The sequence below is a fragment of the Pangasianodon hypophthalmus genome, chromosome 9 (assembly GCF_027358585.1).
Source record: "Pangasianodon hypophthalmus isolate fPanHyp1 chromosome 9, fPanHyp1.pri, whole genome shotgun sequence".
Lineage (NCBI taxonomy): Eukaryota > Metazoa > Chordata > Actinopteri > Siluriformes > Pangasiidae > Pangasianodon > Pangasianodon hypophthalmus.
In genome coordinates, this window is record NC_069718.1 from 2891198 (window position 1) to 2917177 (window position 25980).

The window sequence follows — 25980 nt, forward strand, 5'->3', positions numbered from 1 at the left end:
TACATTGTGCACACACTCATTCACCCCTAGGGGCAATTTAGCACAGCCGGTCCACTTCCCGGGGGGCACAGTGGCTTAGTGGTTAGCATGTTAGCCTCATGCCTCCGGGGTTGGGGATTCGAATCCCGCCTCTGCTCTGTGTGCATGGAGCCTACATGTTCTCTCTGTGCTTTGGGGGTTGCTCCGGGTACTCCAGTTTCCTCCCCCGGTCCAAAGACATGCGTTGGCATCTCTAAATTGACCGTAGTGAGTGAATGGGTGTGTGAGTGTGTGTGAGTGTGTGTGTGTGTGTGATGGGTTGGTACCCTGTCCAGGGTGTCCCTTGACTTGTGCCCCGAGTTCCCTGGGATAGACTCCAGTCTCCCTGCAACCCTGTGTAGGATAAGCAGTACAGAGGATGGATGGATGGACAGTCCACCTACTGGCATGTTTTTGTGAAGAAAATGGAGAACATGTGAAACTCCACACAGACAGTAACCTGAGTTCAGGATCTATGAGGACCTGTGAGGCATCAGTGCTACCCACTGCACCACTGCGCTGCTCTTTGGGTTTATATGGTTAAATAAATAAAAGATTATGATTAAAATGTACAATTTTATTCTAAAATCTTTATTAACCTCTTACAAGGGTTTAATAGATTTGCCAGATTATCCATTAAAATAGAAGTGAAAAATGTTTAATTATATGATAACAAATTGTTATACTAAACAACTACACAAATATACAGTAAGACAGTATTAATATTCATACCGAATAAAGTATTGTTACTGACCTGTAAAGTTCAGTCTGATGAGTTTCCCAAACTGAATGTGTGTCGTTTTCTTTTGACCTCCACAGTAATAAAATCCCAGATCTGTCTCTCTAACTCCTATAATCACTAAACTGACTGAACTGCTGCTTTCTGTTACATAAAAGTGACTCTCGTTCACATTATAACTGAGGATAAACTCTTTCTTCAGGTTCCTTTTGTCAGCACATATCAGCAGCTTCACCTCCTCAGACCTCAGTCGATACCACAATATCTCAGTATAATTAGTGATGTTACAGGGCAGGGTGATGTTCTCTCCAGGATGGACAGATAAATGATCAGTTGAAGCGATCTGAAGGAGATTTGGCCAAAAGACACCTGAAAGAACAACACCACATTAAGAGGTTCATCATCACTCTCCAAACCAGCTAATCTTTCAAACAGTGTAGACTCATTTACACTGTCTTCAGATACATTTCTGGCATACAATCAGATATTCTCCTCAGTATTAATAACTTACCCAAAGTTGTAAATACCATTCAATCTCTCACTGCTACACTAAATAACAGTTCTTTATAATTCACACCTATCTGATTATATATATATATATATATATATATATATATATATATATATATATATATATATATATGTATATATATATAAACTCACCAAACAGCAGCTGTGGTGTAAACAGACTCAGGAGTTTGGCCATTGCTCCCTGAGATGCTCCGGTGGTCTATGAAAAAGTGATGCTTTTTTAATTTACTTAGTTAAGTCAAAACCTCTCTGTTCCTACTGTGTGCCTCTACATCCTGTTGTTCTTGATGTGTCCAATAAGCTGCTGACATCACTAGTCTCATTTTAATTCTCAGATAGAGCATACAGACCCAGCCTCCTTGTTGCACATGAATTTGTGCATCACGTGCTATTTGTGGAATGGCCTGCATTAATTCATAGACTCATGCAGTTCAATCCACAAATTGAGACAATCGCTAATGCCCACATTACTCCAACCAATCACAACAGTTATAAACGCAACCAATTAACAAGCACCAGGGAGAGACTTCTGCAGCACACACTTGATATGGAGAAATGTTGGACTAATAATCATCAGACATATGGAGTGAAATCAGTGTCAGCAGAAACTGAATTTGTAATAAATGAAAAAATATGTGACATAAAATCAGATACTATTGTTAATTGTTTATTTATCTGTTATTACATTACATGTCAGCAGATGCAGCTAGGTTTTAGAATATGACGGCTGCAGAAACCTGTATATGGGGTTTTTACAGTAACCACCATAGGCTTCATGGAAAGGCTGCTGCTGCTCGTCTAGTTCAATGATTGTATATATGACTGGTGCCATTCACTCCCCTTGTGCATTTATGAAGCCTTTTTTTTGGTAGAAATGGGAGTCGCCACTCAGCCAAGGCATGCACAGTAGATAGGGCTGACTTGACAGTGGACCTGCCTCTCACCCGCCCATTTTGGTGATGGACACAGTCTGTGAAAGTGCACACTGTGAGGCACCCGAAGTACAATGTATAGCAAAAACAAAAGAATCGACCTTTCAGAGGAGACTGTATATACATATACTTACTTGGGGTACACATATGCACACCTGATTCAGCTCTTCTTTTATATTAAGTCATTCTTGAATCATGCAGGTGTGCTGGGAGCAAGGAAACCTCAAAAATATTAACCTTGAACCTTAGAATATTCAAGCCAGATCTGGACTCAATTCTACTGATGTGGCTCTTTTCGCCCTCTAGACCTTCCTGATTCATTTGCTTTGAAGGTTCTGCACTTGTGATTCCATGAAGATTTGCACTTCCCAAAAACAGTTTATGCCCAAGACTCACTCTTGCTTTAGTAGATAATCTCACTTGGATACTGTAGATTTGTACCTACAACTGCAGTAATCATAAAGACTGTCCTGTGCTCAACTCAGGATGCTTATCGGGGAAGAAGATCATCGGGGTCTCTCTTCCCTCCATCACAGACATTTACACCTCACGCTGCATCTGCAAAGCCACCAGTATTGTGGATGACCCCACACACCCCTCACACACACTCTTCACACTCCTGCCGTCTGGTAAACGGTACCGAAGCATTCGGGCCTCACAACCAGACTGTGCAACAGTTTCTTCCTCAATCAGACTCGTAAATACCTAGAACTGGACTGAAGGAACACACACACACACACATACATATACACACACACACATATATACACACACACAACTGAACTGGTCCAAAGGAACTCACGCATACATACATACATATATATACACACAACGGAACATCCTCTATGCACATGCATTGCACATGTTTTTCACATGTCTTATTATTGCTGCTACTACTATGTTTACACTGTTTACACTACCTCAGCTGTAATATTTGCACTACTGTCACTTTATCACTTTCAACAGGACTGTGTACTGGTCGGCGTCGTAGTTATGTACTGTCTGTTCTGTCTTGTGTTGTCTGCACATGTTTGCACTTGTGCACTTTACGTTTAATTTATGTAGTCCCCGTAGTACTGTGTTGTTCTGTGTTGTCTTATGTGGCACCTTGGTCCTGGAGAAACGTTGTTTTGTTTCACTGTGTACTTGTATATGGCTGAAATGACAATAAACTCCACTTGACTTGACTTTGCTTGACTTATTCCCAATTTTCTCATGCTGAACATACTTTCAGCACATTTAGTACTGTTGTCTTTATTCTTTTATTCCCGTATACTGTAATAATTTATAATCCCACTACCCAGAAAAAGATGGGTTCCCTTTTGAGTCTGGTTCCTCTTGACATTTCTTTGTCATGTCGCCTCTGGGTTTTCATTAGGGATCTAAGTCTACATCCAGATTTTTGTAGCCATGTCTATTGTTAAAAGCACTATACACATAAAATTTAAAAGTAAGTTCCCAGGATTGAAGTCCCCGGGACCATATGTAGTGTACTTTTGCCCTGAGCGCATAATACTTAATACCTTTGCAAATCAAGGCTACAAAGTGAACAATTCAATATAGTCTTTATCCATCCAGGCCTATCTCTCTCTTTCTGTCTACAGTTCTCTCTCTCAATATTTACATGGGGCTACGTCTACGACTATCGACTCCACAAGCTGCCTCTGTGTGCTTTTATACAAAAATATAATTTAATTGAATTGAATGTTCAGCCAATAGATGTAGACTATAGATGTAGACTATAGATCAGTCAAACCTGCTTATAGATCTTAATTTTTTAAGAGAGCTTTTTAAGAGATGTACAGCACCGGGCGCTCCACCCCCTCCACCACCTGGGACAACACAGCCCCCAACCCTCTGTTCAACGTGTCCATCTGCAAAATAAAAGGGAGAGAGAAGTCAGGAGAATGCAACAGTGGTCTGCCACACAGTGCAGCTTTTACCTGAGTGAAAGCCTGCTGACACGGCTCCGTCCACTGGACCGGATCTTTTAGTGAGATCAGTCAGTGGGCTGGTGATGTCCGAATAGTTAGGCACAAACCTCTGATAATAGCCAGTCAGCCCCAGAAACTGTCTCACTTCCTTTTTGATCATGGGTCTTGGGCAGGCCGCAATCGCTGCAGTCTTATCAATTTGGGGACACACTTGCCCATGACCCAAGTGGAAGCCCAGATACCGTACTTCCACCTGTCCAATCGCACACTTCTTTGGGTATGCTGTGAGTCCCGCATGCCTCAGCGATCTCAGGACAGCCCTCAGGTGCTGCATATGCCGCTGCCAGTCATTACTATAGATAATAATGTCATCCAAATAAGCAGCGGCATAAGCAGCTTGCGGGTGGAGGATTCTGTCCATGAGTCTCTGGAACGTCGCGGGGGCCCCAAACAACCCAAAAGGAAGGGTCACGAATTGGTGTAACCCAAACGGAGTGGAAAAGGCCGTTTTTTCGCGAGATATTGGAGTCAAGGGGATCTGCCAATATCCCTTTGTCAAATCCGGTGTCAAATAAAAGCGAGCCGCACCTAACCAATCAAGCAGTTCGTCAATGCGAGACATTGAGTATGCGTCAAATTTAGACACCGAATTGACACCGAGTTGTCCACACAAAAACGGACAGTCACATTGGCCTTGGGCACCAAAACCAGTGGGCTGCTCCAGTCACTGTGGGACTCCTCAATTACTCCCATGTCGAGCATAGCCATGGAGTTCCTCCCAAACCACATTTTTCTTGTGTTTGGGCAGATGATAGGGTCGGCTGTGTACTACCACCCCTGGAGGTGTCTCTATGTGTCGCTCTATGAGATCAGTGCCTCTGGGGAGAGGCGAGAACACATAGGAAATCTCCGCTTATAGTTTTGCCACGTCCGTAATTTGGGATGGAGAGAGGTGGTCCCCAAAAAGGACTGGGGTTTGGATTGAGCAGCAGTTTTTAAAGTTACTTCCAGTCCTAGCTCCTCTCTCTCCGGAACCAGTTCACTAGAACCAATACAAAGAGATGCCCTCATGCAGTCCGCTCCAATGGCCCGACGAGATCCATGCCAATTCTTTCGAAGGGGACCTCGATTAATGGAAGGGGGCGCAAAAGCGCTTTTGGGGTGGCCGGCGGATTCACCGGCTGACATTCGCGACATGCCGCACACCACCTGCGAACATCGCCGCGAATGACCAGCCAATAGAAGTGGGCCAGGAGATGGGCCAGCGTCTTATCCTGTCCTAAGTGCCCCGCAATCGGATTATGGTGAGCCGCCTGGAATAATAATTCCCGACGGCTCTTCGGAACCAACAACTGGGTCAACTCCTCTTGTGTTTGAGTGTCCTGTGTCACTCGATATAACCTCTCTTTAATAATCGAAAAATAGGGGTGGTAGAGCATAGCAATCCACCAATGCGTGGTATGTACCTCTTTGAACACTCCCCGGTATGCGATACGTCCCGGCTTGATCGGGGGCGCCCTGCGGCATATTGGGGAGCCGGACCGACGCCCCCAACTCCATCACGTGGCAGTGGTCTTGGGTATGCCCGGGCTCCCAGCAGCGCCATCACACTCGCCCTTACTCCCACACCTGCAGGCCCAGATTCACTCACCTGGGGGAGACAAGAGACAGACACGGGAAGAGGAAGGGGGAGTGAAAGCACGGGTTTGGGGAACAGGTTTCGGGGGAATTGGCCCCCGTTTCCATGGAGCAGGCTCAGGGGAAGGGTGAGGAGGAGGGGGAGAGACACAAGAGCGAGAGAGAGGGGGGGGGCTCGCCTGCCCCCGGATATGCCGCCATGTGGTCCTCTGCCAGCTGGACGGCCTCTTCCAGCGATGCCGGTCGGTGACACTGGACCCACTCCGCCGTCCCCTCCAGAAGTCGGGTGATGAACTGCTCCAGTACCACAAGGTTGATCACCTCCTCTGCGGTGCGGCCCTCAGCCAACAGCCACCTCTGGCAGGTGTCCCGGAGCTTCTGGGCAAACACGAATGGGCGGCCGAGCTCACGGAAGGTCAGCGTTCGGAAGCGCTGGCGATGCTGTTCTGAGGTGTGGTTGACCCGTTGCAAAACCGCCCGTTTCAGGTCCTGATAGATCAGCATAGTGGCGACTGGCAGCTGCTGGGCTGCAAATTGGGCTTCACCTGTCAGGATCGGCAAGAGGCGTGCTGCTCACTGATCCTCGGGCCAGCCTCACGCCACCACGGAGCGCTCATACAGTTCTAGGAACGCTTCCGGATCATCCCACGGTCCCATCTTGGTGAGGGTGACGTGGAGCGTGGCCCTGGAGGCCTCTGGCTCTGCAGCTGCGATGCCAGCCTGCCGGACCAGGCCCTGGAGCACCTGCCGATCTGCTTCCTGTGTGTCGAGCAGCTCCGTGAATCGCTGTTCCTGGTTTTGACCCAGCTGAAGAAGAGCATGATGCTGAGTCGGGTGGATGCTGGCAAGAGACGAGATCCATGACGGCACCTTCCTCAATTCTCCCAGGTTTCGGCACCGGTGTGACAAGCTCACTGTATCGGGCTGAAATGAGGAAGCAGGAGACAGGCTTAGCACAACCCAGAGGCTCTTTATTCACAACCTTTTTTTCCCGCTTTTGTTTTCCCCACTCTAAGAGGTCACGTCTTTTTCCCCACGACTATACACACACATACACCCACAAGCACACTGCTCTGGGCTGGTTCATGCACTCTCTCTCCAGGCGCTCGTCTCTCTCGCTCTCTTATCGTTGCCTCCACTCACAGCAACGCAGAATGCTTGTTAGTTAAATTCCCCGTAGGTGCGCACTCCTTACCACTCCTCTTCTCCGACCCTGCCCTCCATTCAAAAATCGGCGCTCGACTACGCCGCCGCTTCCACAACGTATTTATTTTCTTAAGTGCATTTTATTCAAAAATCATTTACACCATTTAAAATTTCTTAGAAATAAATTACAACCATAAACATTTATCATAATATGTGTAAAGCCATTAAAAATATATAACACAGTGTGTCCAAACATCTGACTGGTAGTGTATAGTAAATTGTTGCTATTCACAGAGCAGTCTCAGATAAACTGGGTTAAGGACTTCTCATCTTTTTATACAGGAACACATACTGTAGCTGATGTTTTCACCTCCTCACCTTTGGGTGTGTAACACTAGCAATTGGCTAGAGGAGTGCCACAGAGGGTAGTTAGCAGCTAGATAGCTAGAGGTTAGAAAGAGGCTAGAGACAGGGTATGGGAAAATAATGATAGTTAGGAGAACTGGCAACAAAAAGAGACTAGCATGCATACACATGCACTTTGGAAAATAAGGCCAGCAACATGTTGGATTCACATTTGCTGAGTAAAGCTTCTATAGAATCATGAATAGCATCATCTATGAAATATACTGCATATAACACTGCAGTGCACAAAATACTGTAAGTGGTTCCCTGAGCAAGCATGACTCCACATGTTTTGTTTCCAGCATGTTTATTACAATGGACAACAAATATTTTGCTACCTGAAAAAGATTTTCCTGGCACACACTGTTTCTACTGTTTTCAAACTTTAATTTCAATGTTGTGTACAATGCATGTAAAAGAAATGTTTTCCAGATATGACTGGTCATGTAGATCACGACAGATGCTAGGGTTGCAGCTCGGATACACCAAGTACTATGCTCCATTTGCGAAAGGGTCTCATTACATTAAAAAGGACTAGCCACATTGTAAGCATATGGTTCCAGGGCAGAAAAGTATGGTGCATAAAGTGCTTGTCTGCCTAACAAAAATATTTTTGCCTACTTCTCATATAATACTTGGGCTGATTAAATTTTTTTATGAAAGTAATGAAGAAGGAAAATGAAGAATTTCAATACAAGACAGATGTTTTCCAAAATACCTGATGCCAAGATAAAGGAAGGCTTTTTTTTTTTGGTCCCAAAATCAAACAGGTCATCAACGACAGGCAGTCTGAAGCACTACTAGTGGGGCCAGAGAGAACTGCATGGAAGTCATTCAAGAATGTTTCTGAACATTTTTTTGGGAACTATAGAGCGCCAAATTACATGCAGCTGGTTGACAAAGTGCTTTAAGCATAGAAAACCATGGGGTAAAATTTGTGTTTATCCAAGCTCCTATGTGACCATCTGAAATTATATTAAAAAAAGAACTAACCCCCTTTCATCAAACTGCATCTTGACAGTTCTATCGTCCAATCAGAGTGCGCCACGTCACGAAGTCCCTCCCCTTTTTATCCAATCAGAGCGCACCGTGGCGGAAAGTCCCGCCCGCCTTTCGACCAATGAGATTCTTCTTTTTTTCCAGATGTCCCGCCCCGATCCCCCTCCCTAATTTTTGTGGGTCCGTTCACGCGCATCTGTGTTCCGTGCGAGGGTCCGTTCACGCGCTTCAACCCCGTTTCTCTCTTACCCCCCTCACCCCCGGTCTGGGGTCCGTGCAAATTGTCCGGCCAGTGCACGAGGTCGGATTTCAGGTGGCTAGTGTCATGCCGTTCCGCTCTTAAACTTTAGCTAATATTTAATACATCTTAGATAAATTTGGATTAAAGCTAGCTAGCAAAAATTCCCCAATTGAAAGAGTTTAGCAAAAAAAAAAAACCCGCAGTGCTTAGCATCAGTTAGGTTAGTCTCGCTATTTATATTTAGCCACGTTTTACCAAGAAGCATACGGGGAACATTTAATGCACAATGTACAAATTATTTATTTGTTACTGCTGTGTATAAGTGATTTATTCGAAGCTAGTCAAAGTTGATGGTCGTAGTGATGAACTTTTTTCCCTTTTCCCGTGTATTGTGCGATTTCGGATCTTTTATTAATACTTTATTTATTTATTTTTGAAACATAAACGGTATCCCTGTTATATGCAAAAAATATATATTTTAATTCGAGCATCACATTTTATTCTGTTTCCCAGCGCGATCCTCATATTCTGAAAATATATTTTATGAAAATATCCTCATACTCTCTTTTGTCAGCTGAAAATTATATTTTGTACCAGGATTCATTCATTCTGATTCTCAGCGGCCACAGAGCATGTGTTGACTGAGGGGTCGCGACAGTCTACCCCTCCACCCTCTAAAGCGATGATATGAGGCGTCAGGTGTATATGTTTGCTTGAGAACTTGTGACAGGTGTATCGGTGGGAAAAGAACTTTAGGGTATATAAGAAACGAGACAGTCTAACATTTTCCATGAAGAAATTCGGGGATCAACATGATGGCTCATGGTAAGAAAACTTGTTGAAATTATAAGGTATTTCTTTTCTCTTAAAAACATTGTTTAAATAAACACTTTATGTATTCTCAGCTTTAAAAGTTCAAGCTGAAATTCACCAGGTGCCTGAGGATCAGGGTAAGCTTTTCTATTAATTTCTCTTTTATTTTAACCCTTCTGTACTTTTTTTTAAATATGTTTTTCTCTTTAATAAAGTGACAGCGGAAGAAATAGAGTGTATTAGCCTCACTCAGACAGATCCAGGTACCATATCTCTCTCTGTGTTTTTTTTTTGTTTTTGGCCTCTGTTATTTAGTTCTGGTGAAAAACTTATTTTTTTTTTACTACGCGTGACAGATTTTACACGCGGTATTAATCCTGATGAGTTTACGAGAGGATCGGGAAGCGACAGTCTCGCCGATGATTTGGATTTGATTCTAACTGGGGCTTCGCCAGCGATCTCGCGAGATCGCCGCGTTCCGTCCTCTCCTCCAAGAAGTGGAGACGGCGTAATAGAAATATCAACAACTCTGAGGCCAGTGAGGCCGCAAGTCGCGAGCGTGACACCCATCTTAAAAGTCTGTGACGCGCCCCAGCGAGCGAAGAGACGGAGATTAGTCAGTAAGTCTCCGTCGCTAGTGAAGCAGCTATTTACAGGTTTGTCTTTTATTTCAATATTTATTATTCATATATATCACCCACGTGGTCACCCGCGTGTTCAACGAGGGAAGTGGGTCGTGGATCTCAATGCGTGATTAATGGTGTGTTTTACATATATATATATATATATATATATATATATATATATATATATATATATGTGTGTGTGTGTGTGTGTGTGTGTATGTGTGTGTGTGTGCGTGCGAGTGTGTGTGTGTGTGAATACGTTTTTTGATACGAGCCTTCTTTTTTAAAACAATCAGAGACCGAAGCGGAGACCGAATCGGATAACGGCCCAGAACGGAATCAAGAAGCAAAGCGATGTCTGAGAGAGCGCCAGAGTCCCACTAGGCCTCTGTTTAAGCGCAGGTTTCCTCAACGACAGTTTAACGGTATGTCCTCTATGTATATATTTATATTACATTTCTTCTTTATATACCTATAAAATTTTGATAGGGGTTTTTATTTTTTTTCAGCCAACGTCTCTAACCAGGGAGCGAGACCTGAACGGGTCCGTCGGGTGAGAATAGCGCCACCTCTCCGCCAGCACCGTGACAGCGGAATCTTGCTTGTCTGGCTGACATCTCATCATGGATGACAACTCACCAGCTGAAACTTAATCCCACCAAAACTGAACTGCTGTTCATCCCAGGTGATTCATCCCCATCTCAGGATCTTGCAATTTCCCTAGACAATTCTCTGATCTCGCCTTCGATTACCGCACGCAACCTTGGGGTAACCATGGACAATCAACTGTCCTTCTCCTCTCACATTGCTAATCTAACATGCTCATGTCGATTTCTCCCTTATAACATCAGAAGAATTCGTCCATTTCTTTCCTCACAGGCCACACAGGTGCTTGTTCAGTCCCTTGTCATTTCAAGACTGGACTACTGCAACTCACTCCTGGCAGGTCTGCCTCTGAACGCCATTCGTCCTCTGCAACTGATCCAGAATGCAGCTGCACGATTGGTTTTCAACCTTCCTAAATTTTCCCACACCACCCCATTGCTGCGCTCCCTCCACTGGCTTCCTGTAGCTGCCCACATCAGATTTAAAACACTGATGCTCGCCTACAAAGCCAAAAACGGACCAGCACCCACTTATCTCAAAGCATTTATCACACCTCGAGTGCCACCACGCTCCCTCCGATCCTCTAGCACTGCTCGACTGGTCCCACCAGCTCTCAGAGTGCAAGGAAGGCATGCATCGAGACTCTTCTCTGTTCTGGCACCAAGGTGGTGGAATGAACTTCCCCTAGATGTCCAAACAGCTGAGTCACTGGCAGTCTTCAAACGACGTCTAAAGACTTACCTCTTCATAAAATACTTAAATTAGCACTTTCACAAAAAAAAAAAAAAAAAAATCACCTCCCCAACAGAGTTTTGGACTGATGGTATTCCTAGTTTGTGACCTAGCGAGCCAATATCAGAATGTATTTTTGATAGACTTCAAAGCACTATTGTAAGTCGCTCTGGATAAGGGCGTCTGCCAAATGCCATAAATGTAAATGTAAATGTTGCGGCTCGCCGAAATAACGAGCGATTTGATTCGCGACCTACAGCGCCACGTTTTCTAACGCGTGTGAAAAAGGTTTTGTGTGAAAGGTTAATTTTAAAAAAAATGGATGAGACTTTAGAGCGGGTCCTTGCCGAATTAAGGTTAAGCGTAGAAGGGCTACGGCTTATCTGCCCCTCCTTTCGCATAGACATGCGGCAGGACATATACAATAACGCCTCGATGATTCAGCAAGATCCTCTACAGGTGATAGAAAATGCAATCCTCAGTCTAAATAGGCACGATGATCCATTTCTGGAAATCGAGGCCGCTATTAATTCTATAAGCACAGAAGAGGAAGAAAGAGGGCCGCACGGTGAGGGGGTAGAAGGAGGTGCAGAGGGTGAGGGGGAGGGAATAGAGGAAGAAGGACCAGAAGGAGGGGTCGTGGGAGGAGGGGTAGAAGTACCAGAAGGAGGGGTCGTGGGAGAAGGGGTAGAAGTACCAGAAGGAGGGGTCGTGGGCGAAGGGGTAGAAGTACCAGAAGGAGGGGTCATGGGCGAAGGAGTAGAAGTACCAGAAGGAGGGATCGTGGGTGAAGGGGTAGAAGTACCAGAAGGAGGGGTCGTGGGTGAAGGAGTAGAAGTACCAGAAGGAGGGGTCATGGGCGAAGGGGTAGAAGTACCAGAAGGAGGGGTCGTGGGTGAAGGGGTAGAAGTACCAGAAGGAGGGGTCATGGGTGAAGGGGTAGAAGTACCAGAAGGAGGGGTCGTGGGTGAAGGGGTAGAAGTACCAGAAGGAGGGGTCGTGGGCGAAGGGGTAGAATTGGGAGAAGGAGGGGGTGGAGGAGTTGGGAGCGGAGCTGATAGAGAAGAGGCGCAGGTGGGAGGAGGAGGAGAGGGATGCGCGATGGTCGAAGACGAGGAGGAACATGGAGCTGATGAAAGAGAAATCGATGTCACGACGCACAAGAATTTTAATACCGTAAAAATGAGGCGCGTGTTAACGATCCCTCCACCAGGGGATGAGCCTGATATCGCTACGTTTTATCAAAACGTTATCGGTCTCATTTGGGAATTGGTCGACTACGCGAGAGTCGTAGCTGGGAGGGGGGACATGGTACACTTAAGTGTAGAGGGCGAAAATGTAAGAGTTCACGCGTCACGGGTTCACGGGTGAAAATATTCTACCTGTTTTTGAAGATATGCTCGATTGGATAGTACAGTCGAACACGGGGAGCGAAAGAGTGGATCTGATTGTTCAGGTGGTGCGGAACCCTAGAGGCGGTGGAAAACGTACGTTGGAGAAAACTTTAGACTGCAAAATCATACGTTAAAAAAAGACGTCACCTGTACGTTACAGAGGACCGCGGAGATCAGCTCTGCTTCGCCATCAGTCTAGCTCACGTGTGTAACGGCAGTTTCACAGACGGGCAGTGTGAGAGACAAGCTAGAGAGTGGCAGCGAGCCGTCGGTCTGGACGAGCAGACACCCGTCACCTTTAGCGACGTGCGAAAATTCGAAGACATTTTAGAACATAAAATCGTACTGTTTTACAGAACGTCTAGCACCCTCTTGCATTTCCCCGACCGTTCCCAATCTTTGTTTTTGTTTTTACTGGATAACCATTATTACGGGATAAAAAAACCTCAAGGGTTTTATAGGTACGCGATTCGTCTGTAATTATTGCTACAAGGGTTTTAATTGCTCCTATGTGCACACCTGTCGGGGCTATTGTCATATTTGTAACGATGGGGAGTGTCCCATGCAAGAGCACAATCCCGTAGAATGCTCGGACTGTCTCAGAAAGTGTCATTCCCCAGCGTGTTTCGCCCGTCACAAAGAAGCTAAGAGGAACTTTGTAACGAGTAGGTCGGTCAGTCTCTGCGAGCTCGTTAAAAAATGTGCTAGATGCGGCCAGTGTTACAACACAGGACCGAACACCCGTGTAGGAAATGGTCATCGTTGCGCTAAGCCGAAATGTAGAATCTGTGGGGAGATGTTAACGAGGGAGCTGGAAACTGACCACAGGTGTTACATTCGCCCTCTCCCCGTGAGCGCCAACCGTCCCGATTTGATTTTTTATGACTTTGAAACGTTCACCACAGAGAACGGCGTGCACGTACCTTTTCTGGTGTATGCGAAAACATTGAAAGGCGAAGAGAAGTGGTTTGACAGTCATGGGTGCGTTAAACATTTTCTTATGTATTTCAGAAATGAGCGCTACAGACGTAACGTTTTTATCGCTCACAACGCCAAAGGGTTCGACAGCTATCTGGTTTTGAAAGGTATGCTGAAAGAGGGGTTATCGCCTCGATGTATTCTCATGACGGGGAGTAAAATCCTCAGTTTTGAAGACCCTTATTACGAGCTAAAATTCATAGACTCTCTGAACGTCAAGATTTTCACGAATGGTACGCCGTGGCTGTGCGGGGCGTTTTTAACTTTAGGAAGGAAGCTCTGCGTTATTGTAAAAACGACGTGATTATACTTTCCCAGGGTTGCATCAAATTCAGAGATCAGTTTCTCGGAGAGACGGGGGTGGACCCGTTCGATTCGATCACCATAGCGTCAGCCTGCATGAAAGTGTTTATCACAAATTATATGACTCCTAAGACGTTGGCCATACCATGCCCCTACGGTTACGCTCGGGTGCGTAAAAGATTCTCGCACGCGTCCATCCAATGGCTAGAATGGGTCATGGCGAAAGAAAAAATCTTTATTCAGCACGCTCTAAATAGGGGGGGAAAGCAGATCGGTCCTTTTTTTGTAGACGGTTACGCCGAGATTGACGGAGAAAAGTACGCCTGGGAATATCACGGGTGCTTTTACCATGGGTGTCCGTCGTGTTTCGACCCTGCGGAGACGTGCCCGTTGAGAGGCATCAGATTCAGCGAATTATGGTTGAACAGCGAGGAGAGAGTGAGGACGTTAGAGTCCGAACATGGCGTCCGCGTGACGGTGGTGAGAGAACACGAGTGGCTCGAAATGAAAAGATCTTTCGATCGTGTCAAAGAGTTTCTCCGTACGTTTAATCCTCCAGAGCCTCTGGTCCCTCGCACCGCTCTTTACGGAGGTCGAATGAGCGCTCTTAAGCTGAGACACAAAGCGGGGCCTGGGGAAAAGGTGCTCTACGTTGACGTCACCTCTCTATATCCATACGTTAACAGCGCATGCTCTTACCCCTTAGATCACCCTACTGCGGTCTCATCAGAGCAACAGTCTACCCGCCTCGTGGACTCTTTTTCCCTGTTTTACCGTACAAAAGCAAGAGCGGTAAATTACTCTTTCCTCTGTGTCACACGTGCAGAATCATGCATGCAGAGAGACCCTTGCTCGCATGACGATGACGCCCGAGCATTGACAGGTGTGTGGGTCACTGTAGAATTTAACAAAGCCTTGGAGATGGGCTACAGAGTGGCTAAAATCACGGTGGTTTGGCACTTCGATAAAAGCAGCGACTCCGTGTTCACGGGGTATGTACACGCGTTTTTAAAAGGAAAGCAGGAATTGTCCGGTTTCCCCCCCCGAAGCTAAGGATCAAGTCAGCAGGGAGAGGTACATCAGCGAGTATCTGGAGCATCAGGGGGTTCGATTAGACCCTGAAATGATAGAGGCGAATCCGGCCAAGAGACAGGTGGTTAAACTCTGTCTCAATAGTCTTTGGGGGAAGTTTGCTCAGAGAGACGATCTGCTCCGCACCGAGATAGTATCAGATCCTGAAAAGTTTTTCAGCTATCTGTTTTCCGGTAAATACGTGATCGATTACTTTGATGTTCTGGACGACCAGAGAGCATTGATCAGGTGGAGATTCGGTGATCGTTGCATTCAGCCCCCAGGCAGAAGGAGTAATGTGTTCATAGCCGCGTTCACCACCGCCCATGCGCGTCTCAAACTGTACGGCTACCTGGAAAAGTTGAGGAACAGAGTTCTTTACACAGACACGGATAGCTCAATTTATGTGGTGAAGGAGGGGGAGACTCCTTTAGAATTGGGTAATTACCTAGGTGAGCTGACCGACGAATTGGACGGGGATGGCATACAGGAGTTTGCGGCAGCGGGGCCCAAGAGTTACGCCTATCAGACAAAGAATTAAAAAAAAGTGGTGATGCGCATCAAAAGGATCACACAGACCGTAGAATGTAGCGAGAGAGTCAACTTTGACAGCGTCAGAGATCTGGTGGAGGATTACCTAAAGATCTCCGGGGAGGGAGGGGTGCCGGGCGCTATCGAGATCCCTCAGCACGGAATAACTCGTGATAAAAAGGGTTTCTCGTTAAAAAACTCGGGTTGTATACGACAAAATACGACTCTTTCCAGACGGTACTACTCTGCCGTTCGGATATTAATCTATATTTTTTTGGAGGGACAAATAAATAAATAAAATGTCACATCTCGAGGTTATAGAAGAAACAGATTTCGAACACAGGTTCGTCTGTCCTTTCTCTTGTATAATAGCGGGCCCTAGTGGCTGTGGGAAAACCTGTTTTGTAAAGAATGTACTGGAATGTTCTGAACGTGTCATGAATGTCGTACCCGAAAACATTGTATGGGTCTACACTTCTTACCAGCCTATGTACGATGAATTTCAGAAGATGAATAAAAAGATAAAATTTCCTTCATGATTCTTTCGAAGATGAAAACTTGTTTCCTCATGACTTAAACCATTTGATCATTCTGGACGACGTTATCTTTCAAGCATCCGAACATCCTGAAGTGGTTAAAATTTTCACTCAGTACAGACACCACAGAAACATGAGCGTCATGATGCTGACTCAAAACGTGTTTCAGTGAGGTAAACACAACCGTACCATCAGCCTGAACAGTAATTATCTGGTATTGTTTAAAAACCCTCGGGATAAACTACAGGTGAGCATATTAGCCCATCAGATCTTTCCTTCGGGTTATTTCTTGGAATGTTTCGAAGATGCCACTAGAGATCCTCATGGTTATTTAATCATCGACCTCACCCCGGGGTTCCCAGACAGATACAGGTTGAGGAGTGGGCTGCTTCCTCACCAGAGCTCGAACTTGTACGTCCCAAAAACGTCATGACGGCTCGTATAAAAAGGAATCTTATTGGAGGGCTCTCTAGTAGACAATAAAAAATAAAATGACTTTCTTTTTGAAGAAAGCTCGGAAAATGTTTCTCGTCTCACCCTGTCAGTTAAGTGGCCTGACTCGGCCTACAGTCAGAGAAACGGCCGAAGACGATTTGAACAATAAAATGCGGGAGGTGTTAAACGAGCCGGGGCTGAGTTGTTATGAAAAAATTAAAAAATATGACGCTTTGTTGCAGAGATATTTGACGTTGCTGAAGCAGGATCGGCGAGATGAGCGTAGAGTCACTCTTACGTTACGGCAGCGAACCGAGGATGGAGAGGTTGGGGAGGTTGATGAGGAGGAGAGGGCTCAGGTCCCCGCCGGTGTGGGAGACCCACATCCCTCCTCTTCTCCCGCTCGAACCGCGTTGAGGTTTTGAAAAGCCTACCCCCTCGGGGTCGCAAGAACGGTCGAAGGGTAATGCGCAAAGTCCGGGGGAAATCCGTAAGAGTCAAAAAATGTGGCTTCACCCTTTTCCAGGATTAATGCTAACCAATGCTCGCCGGGCATGTGGGCAGGGTGCGTGTTGACCACGAAGTAGGCGGGAGGTCTAAAGGACGGATTCAGAGAGGGTAGGTGGTCGGAAGCCCACACGCCACAAAATACGTTCCTTGGAAGATGCCGCAAAAGACTCTCTATCTGAAGATTATCCATGTTTAGTAATAATCCACCAGCTCCTGTCTTTTAGAGTCAATCTCTAGAATAGAATCGTAACAAGCGTAGACGATAAGAGTAGTGGTATTCGCTAAAGGCACTCTGAATCTCATCTCCAGTCTCAAATTACCGCTCGATACGACCGACAACGCATCGTTGTCGTCGGCTGGGTTGAGATTAAAAGAGAACAGGGCGTATCCTTCGTTAAATTCGCTGCGGTTAATAATGTCTCCCAGTAGCCTTGAACATGTTGTAAAACTCTCTGACGGATTGTCTGTTGTTGAATTGGGGCTGGAAAGCCTTGGCGGGGATCTGTCTACCATCCTGACAGAGAGCCAGGTATTCTACGTCGTTATGTACAAAGTTAAACGGGGACAGGTCTCTTCTCCCCGTGAATGCTTCGTGGTGCACCATACATAAAACCACGTATTTAGGAGTGGTTCCGAGAAATAGATTCTCCTGGTTACATATCCTAGAGTTTGCTGGGATGGAATAGGTTTTCACAATGATGCGTGAGAGGGGATAGAGAGCGTTGGCTTTCATCAGCCTAACCGCACAGCAGGGGCTACGGTCACTTTTTTCACAAAGAGAGACACTCCCAGCACGTTCAGTCGGAATCCCGAGTCGTGCGCTCCCATGTCAGTTTGACCCTCAGGTCGACCGAGTTCAGCAAAAGTCTCTCGCAGAAAAATATGTCCCCGTGGAGAGGGCCAAGCAGGTGCACTTCTCTAGAATTAGCGCTGAATTCAGCTCTCTTGTTTAATCCTCTGTTTGGACCACTGGCGATCGCTACAGAATCCATGGCTCCGGCAGTGTCTTTGTAAAAAAGACAGGCGGTGAATTGACTCCCGAGGGTATCCGGCGAAAAGTTGAGCAGAGTCTTAATCACGGCACGGTAGGGATGTGTGGCGCTCGATTGCGAGATTAGACGATCCCCCAGAATGACGTCGCATTGACTGAATATCGTATTCAGAGGGTAATTGATGAGCCCTACCGCCGCTGCGTCGGCAAGGTCCGTGCCATCGGCGTTGGTGATTTTCACGCGGAGATGCAACATGGTGTCATTCAGTTCCAGATACTTTTCCCCATCTCTGGGGATGAAAAACTCGATGGGCCCCATGTCCGTGATGGCAGACACGGGGGAGATTTTGGTGTATATTTTATCTTCGATCGAAAGCTGTGTCATAGGTGCAGAAAATAGATCCAACTCACGCAGCGTGTACTCGAGGGATTTCTGATGCAAGAGAGCCATGTTTTTTGTTCGAATTTCCCCTACGTCGGTTAAAATATATCGGAGCTCTGGGAGGGTTTCCTCTTTGAGCGACCGCTTCTGCCGATTGTTTTCTTCTTCTCACCCATCGAACATTTATTAGAACTCGACGAGAGGCGCTCCCCCGGAGGTCGTCTCCTCACCCTTCACGACAAAACCACAATGCCCCCTGACCCCTCTTGTTTTTTCCAATTGTCGAAGATTGACATTTTCCCCACAACTCTACCAACCGCGTCCGTAGCGATACGGGTGGCGGCCGTTTTAAGATGGGGTTTGGCAATGTCGAACCCTTTTTTTCAGCAGGGGAGATATGAAACGAAACGGTTTTGAGAATATCGAGCCAATACCGCGACCGTACATTACAGGGGCTCCGTAAAATCCTCCTAAATCGCCTCCGGCCTGATTTTCGTAGTAACGGACGAATCTGTGAGGGTCTTCCATCGCTAGTACCCGAGCCATTTTATTTTTTAATTCGTTCTCCGACACCCTCGAACGTAGCTTCATCCCCTCAGGCCTGAGATTGAATGACGGTCACGTTAAAGGATGGATTTTATATAGATTCATACACCGTATGTTTTCGGTCTAAAGTGAAGCGTCACGATGACCTTCCCGTAAGTAAATTCAACCTCTTGGTTCTGATCCGTTTTAATTCTATCTCAATCTTTATGTTCTCGATGTTTCGAAGATCGAATTCTATCCATTCTCCCGGTCTCACACCCATAATGTAAGCGAGCGGTGGGTAAAACCGCACGGGTCTGACTGCCCGCTTGGAAATCGAATTTCCTCAGATAATTGTTGTAGGACAGGTAAATATCGGAGTTGATTTTTCTAAACGAAGCCTCCATCTCCGTTTTGAACTGTCCCAAGTTAGCAAAAACACCCATTGGGAATTTGTGACGACGGACCTTGCTCTTCATCTCCAGGGTTTCTGGTTTAAACTTATATTCATAGTATGCTCGTTCTTCGGGTACGGTATACCACGTATGAGGATAGGAAATCTCCATCAAGGCGACCTCCCATTCCCCTTCCAGATCGATATGCTGGGCCAGATCCACGCGGTAACTGGAGATTTTGTTATCTTTAAAAACATCGAGGCTGGCGTTGGATGGCAGGGTGATGTAAAAACCCCCGTGTTTCTGCCCGTACATGACTGGGAAATGATGAACCCTCGCGGACGTTGTCCACTTTTTATATATTTTTTAAATCGCTCTCTCTGATCCAGCTGTTGAATTTCTCGGGCCAGTTTTTCCACCGTACAAAGACCTGATTTTCGCCCCTGACCGTACACCTCTTCAGAATCTCCTCCACGTGGTAGACTTTGCCCCCGTCCGCTTTTACTTTTTGCAACTCAACTTTTTCCATCGCACGCTTCACGGACATGGCCAAACCGAAATGAGAGAAAAAGGCGAGGATTGAGATTCAAATTCTTTTTATACACACAGAGAGAGGCGAGATTCTTTATTCAGACTCTTGTAGTAAAGTGGGTTTATGGTTCAGTTACCCACTAGATGGCAGTAGTAGGTAGTTGTAAGGGGATTTTCATGTTCGCAGGAAGTGAGGAGCAAGCAGGTGCATGTGTCAGAAAAAAAGCAATAATGTTGTTAGCTTGGGCAGCTTATTTTCATGTCTTCAGGTATTGTTAATAAAGACATAAGATACAGAACTGATGGCTCCGCGTTACTACAACTTTTTATTCAACTTTTTTTTTTTTATACACACAGAGAAAGGCATGATTCTTTATTCAGACTTTTTATTCAACTTTTTTTTTATACACACAGAGAAAGGCATGATTCTTTATTCAGACTTTTTATTCGACTTTTTTTTTTATACACACACACACACAAACGTTATTAATGTTTTATCATAAACAAAGTTTGAACCAAGATTGAATGGCCCAGAGTACCGCATAGTAGCTGCAAAAACACACTGAATAATTGAATATATAATGGTATAGAATAAAATATAAGAGGTAGCAGCAAAAAAAACATACTGAATAATCGAATATATAACAGTATAGAATAAAATCAAACACACGCGTGCAAAAACTGTATACATATACATGTCAGCAATAAAATCAAACTACAAGCGTATATAATAGCTAGCAGCACAGCAAAAAAAACACACTGAATAATCGAATATATAATAGTATAGAATAAAATATAAGAAGTAGCTGCAAAAAACACACTGAATAAATGCATATATGATGGCATGGAATAAAATCAAGTTAACAGGAATAGTGGCAGTCCATGACCAGCTTTATGAAACGCTCTATTCTCTCCTCGTCAGGTTTGATTTCATTGTACATTCGGTAGATGCGCTTGTAGATCGATCCTCCTGATCTATACCCCAGCAAAAGAACCTCTGCTGCTGGCCCAATTACGTCGCCCTCGCATGTCTCGTAAAATCCGTAGCTCTCCATATATTTCTCAATGGCTTGGACGAACAGTGAGTTCCACAGCATCCACATCACACCGTGAAAGCAGGTCTGATATATGTCGTTGGGTGGGTCGAGCAAGCACGTGTGCTGTCTCTGGCTAGGATGACTGATCTGACAGCCGTTGCGTTTGGCTTCGGCGTATATTCTCAGAACCTTGTTGAGTAAATGAAGCACCGCTGATTCCAGACATTTGAAAAACTCGATCCTCTTCAATCAGCATGAGAGCGGCGCATCAGGGTCGTCGATGAACGTCGGCAACGTGTCATCCGATCCGCAGGGTGAGTTCTCATTCGAAGGAATGTCCTGAACGTCCATCCCCGCAGGATCCTCGTCAGCGTGCTCCGAGACGACAGTCTCCTCGCTCCCAGAGACGACAGGTTCCTCGGAGCGAGGGGGTGAAAGCTGTTGCGAGAACTCAGGGGTCGGGGGAGGGGTCGGTGGCAAAGGAACGGCGTAACTCTGAAGGATGGTCGGACATTCCGTCTTCTTCTTCTTCTATCCCCCTCAACACGATCCGGGTAGGCCTGATTCTCTTGAGCGTGCGTTCACAGCAGTTTTCCATATTTCTCTTTCTCTCTCTCTCTCTCTTTCTTTTATACCATAAAACGAAGTAGAGCCAGACACCCCCCGTAATACGATCCGTGTTGAGGGCGAGTGTGCGCACGTGTTCAACAATGGCTCATTTTTTCATCGCTCAGGGCTTCGTTCCACTCACCACAGCTGCGAAAGAGCGAAGTAATTTTATAGTCAATCTCACCCATCTTTTCCCTCCACGTTACAAGCGGCACGTCCAACATGCTATGAAAAACACCACAGTCCAAGCTGAAAAGATCCAGGACAAAGTACTCTCTGGGATTTTTACATACCCCTTCTCTCTCCATGTTCTCCACACAGTGACTGGCCCTGTAGAACCAGCGCGCTGTGCCTGAGGCTCTAGTCATCCAGATAGCCATAAACCTGACTTTTCGCTCTGAAACCTCCGGGGTGCTGGGAAAAGTCTCCAGGAGAGAGGCCCTCCCGTTCCCTCTCCATTTTCCTTCATCCTTGTCAAAATTCTCAAGGACAACCTTCTTTAACACACCCCAGTCATTAGAGGATAACGAGGCTAGACACGTCGAGACCCACGGTCTCTCTCCACACTTCACCTGATAAAGCTGCAATTCCCTGGTTTCGTATCTAAACATATAGCCCCATCGTCCAACCTGTCCGCAGAAATCCAGAGGCCATTCCTCGCACAACGGACCCGCCGGTGGTGCTTGAGTGCGGCGAAGATACGCATTGGTTTTCGACGGGCCGTCTTTGTCAGAATCTTGAAAAATCGAAATAATAGTCTCACTGATAATAGAACACCCATGATGGGCCATTAATCCTCTTTTTGCATATAACAGGGATACCGTTTATGTTTCAAAAATAAATAAATAAAGTATTAATAAAAGATCTCAAATCACACAATACACGGGAAAAGGGGAAAAAAAAAAGTTTAAGAGCGGAACGGCATGACACTAGCCGCCTGAAATCCGACCTCGTGCGCTGGCCGGATAATTTGCACGGACCCCAGACCGGGGGGTTAGGGGGTGAGAGAGAAAGGGAGTTGAAGCGCGTGAACGGACCCCCGCACAGAACACAGATGCGTGTGAACGGACCCACAAAAATTAGGGAGGGGCATTGGGGCAGGACATCTGGAAAAAAAGAAGAATCTCATCGGTAGAAAGGGGGGCGGGACTTTCCGCCACTGTGCGCTCTGATTGGATAAAAAGGGGAGGGAATTCGTGACGTGGCGCACTCTGATTGGACGATAGAACTGTCAAAATGCAGTTTGATGAAAGGGGGTTAGTTCTTTTTTTTATATTTGTGTTCATATTTGTGATCTGTATACTAGATCCTTTACCTACTTGTTTCTTCAAAAAGATAATTCCTGAAACAATCAAACCTCTTTTAAAGATAATCAATTCTTCCCTTAGCATTGGCTATGTACCTAAATCTTTTAAACTAGCATTTATCAAGCCCTTGATTAAAAAACCTGACCTTGACCCCTGTCAGCTGTCTAACTATAGACCAATATCAAACCTTCCCTTTATCTCCAAGATCCTAGAAAAGTTTGTAGCACAGCAGCAATGATCATACTTACATAGGAATAACATTCATGAAATGTATCAGTCAGGGTTTAGGCTTCATCATAGCACAGAGACAGCGCTGGTTAATGTGGTAAATGACTTACTTCTGGCCTCTGATCAGGGTTGTGTCTCCTTGCTTGTGCTGCTTGACATTAGTGCAGCTTTTGATACCATTGATCATGCTATTCTCCTTGATAGACTAGAAAATGTAGTAGGCATTAAAGGAACAGCCCTTCCCTGGCTCAGGTCTTATTTGACTGATCGTTATCAGTTTGTAGATGTAAATGGTGATTTCTCTTTGCATACTAAGGTAAAGTTTGGTGTCCCACAAGGCTCTGTTTTAGGCCCACTGCTCTTTTCTTTATATATGCAACCTCTGGGCAAAATTATTCTTAAACGTGGTATTAGCTTCCACTGTTAAACTGATGACACACAGTTGTATGTTTCAGCAAAGCCAGATGACAGACTCCAGCTTAACCCTCTGGGGTCTGAGGGTGTTTTGGGGTCCTGGAGAAGTTTTGACATGCCCTGACATTTGTGCATTTTTCATTTGCTTATAAAAATATAAATGGCTAAAGTCTGATTGCACTGTACTCAGCACAAACTGGGCTACAATAATATGTGAGCAGCATATATGTACAAGTTTGTATTTTGGAGAAAATAACAGTTATGCATGGTTATTGAAAAAAACAACAAAAAAGTTACTGAAATAAGGCCATAAAACTCATTCAAAACATTTGTCCACAAGACTTTTGAGAACTGGATCTTGTAGCCTAGAGTTTTTGCTTCAAAATGACATGAAAATCATCCTGCTCACTCATTCAGAGAAAACAATATATTGATTTAAATTTTCGAAGACACTTTTGTATAGAAAGTCCATATGCGAGGGGGCGTGAATGATCATGCATAATGCTGTGATTCACACCTGAGAAGACAAAGACCCGCCTAATGAGCTGCATAATGAGCCTTTCAGTCAGGTATGTGACTGAGAGGGAAGTGCTACAAGAAAGAATGTGAGGACAAAAGAAATATAAGATAATGTCCAAGTGTAACAGAGTTAGGATTTTAATTCAATTTTTTTATTTAATTAATGTGAATTCTTCTGAAATCAGCAGCAGTTAATTTTATTCTGTAGTAGTGCCCTCGTGTGGTTTTTTGTGGGGACTGCAGACAGGAAAAATGTTTAGACGGAGGATGACGTACCACAGCAGTTGCAAAGAGTAGTGCACGCTGTGGGTATGTATATTCGTGCTCCGTCTTGATTTGGTGACATTTGTTTGATTATACTGCAAATTAAGTCAAGTTTTTAAGTATTTTAGGTTTATGATTTAGTTTAGCTAATCTTTTGACGATTTAACTCGAGAATTAACGTATATTTTATAACTTATATGGCCTTTTGTGAACTTTTATTGGATAGCACGCTCGTTAGAAAGGCCTCAGGGTTGTTAATTTTATTTTATATTTTATTTAGATAATCTCTGTCTGCAGCGGAATATATCCACTCAGGGGATGATTTATTTTCTTTACCAGGTATGTCCTTTTGTATATGGTTGTGTGTGTTATTACGATTGTTACATTTCATGCAAAGCGTATTCACATGTTGTGATGCTAATGTTGGATTATATGTACTTCATGTTAATACTCTGTTATTAGGCAACACAGCAGTTGCAAAGAGTAGTGCACGCTGTGGATAATCTCTGTCTGCAGCGGAATATAACCACTCAGTGGATGATTTATTTTCTTTACCAGTAAACAGAGTTACATCAACAACCAGTTGTGTCCATGTATTCATTGGGGGATCACGACTTCGGCCAGAGAGCCCGGCATGCAGTCAGTGTCTTTCGGATCTCAGGGGAGTTGGTGCGAATATAGGGTGGACCACAGCACAGAGAGTCAAGAAGGAAGACCAAGTCCGTGACACAAGAAGTGTAGAAAAATCTTTCTGTACCACTTCATTGTGTTGTGCTATGCAGTGTAGTACTGTAACAGCTGATCAGACAGGTCAACACCCCCCATGTGCTGGTTGTATGCAGTCACAGGTGCAGGACATGGAAATGTCTTTGTCCTCCATGTACCTTGTGATTTCACTCTCCTCTGCACAGTGTCTCCTGTATAAGCAGAATGGATGGTAGAACAGACAGACACCTCCCGTGTGTCCATCCACTTCACAAATACAAGAGGCCCATCCCGAATCCACCTGATGGATCCCCTAGCAGACTTTTTAAAGAGCGAATTATCTGCATTCCGAGGGCAGTCCTTCTCCATCTCTCTCTCTCTCCCTCACTCTCTGTCGAGCTACACATGCTACTTCTGAGATACCAGTGATCCTGACCCCTTCTGCTCCCCGGACCTGCCTGACTCATTGTGATACCCTACTTCTGGTTGGAGTTCTCATTGGTTGAGATCGCTCGCTGCTCCTGGTGGTGGCCCTATATGGACGGCCTGAAGAATCGTTTGGATTGTCGGGGATGGTGCCACCTGGGGGCTGTGGAGATGGCTTGGGGATCACATATGGGGAGCTGTACTGTAATGGCTTGGGACTGCGATTGCTATATATATATATATATATATATATATATATATATATATATATATATATATATATATATATATATATATATATATATATATATAGCAATCGCAGTCCCAAGCCATTACAGTATATATATATATATATATATATATATATATATATATATTTGAATCCATTTATTTCTGTAAAGCTGCTTTGTGACAATGTCCATTGTTAAAAGCGCTATACAAATAAAATGGAATTGAATTGAATTCAGTTCGAAGAGCTCTGTCATGATCAGCAAACAGCTCTGTGGTAGCAACACTTTTGTGTAAAAAA

The 25980-nt window shown here is 45.0% G+C and overlaps 1 protein-coding gene across 1 annotated transcript in view; it reads right to left on the minus strand.

The window, feature by feature from the left end:
* LOC128317072 (CD276 antigen homolog) overlaps positions 1-25980 on the minus strand; it is a 131284-nt gene that overhangs the window by 48714 nt on the left and 56590 nt on the right. The gene's annotated exons all lie outside the window — the stretch shown is intronic.